Source organism: Penaeus monodon, chromosome 33 (assembly GCF_015228065.2).
Source record: "Penaeus monodon isolate SGIC_2016 chromosome 33, NSTDA_Pmon_1, whole genome shotgun sequence".
Lineage (NCBI taxonomy): Eukaryota > Metazoa > Arthropoda > Malacostraca > Decapoda > Penaeidae > Penaeus > Penaeus monodon.
Genome location: NC_051418.1, coordinates 21,498,259 through 21,498,481, shown reverse-complemented (window position 1 = coordinate 21,498,481; position 223 = coordinate 21,498,259).

Genomic DNA, 223 nt, shown 5'->3' with positions numbered 1-223 from the left:
TGAATAGATAAAATAGAAACATAATTTTTTTCGATTTTTTTTTTCTAAGGTATATTATAAAAGGACCATCAATGAAATTCTTGATATTATGTAACCCGTTTAATTTGACGCCTCGGGGAAAGCTTACGTATTTGTCCCAGGTGCGTTTAACGAACTTGAATAAGGAAAAAAACGTTTCACTTGTACTCAAGAAAAGGAATTTCAATGACAAAGGTTTTTGTGC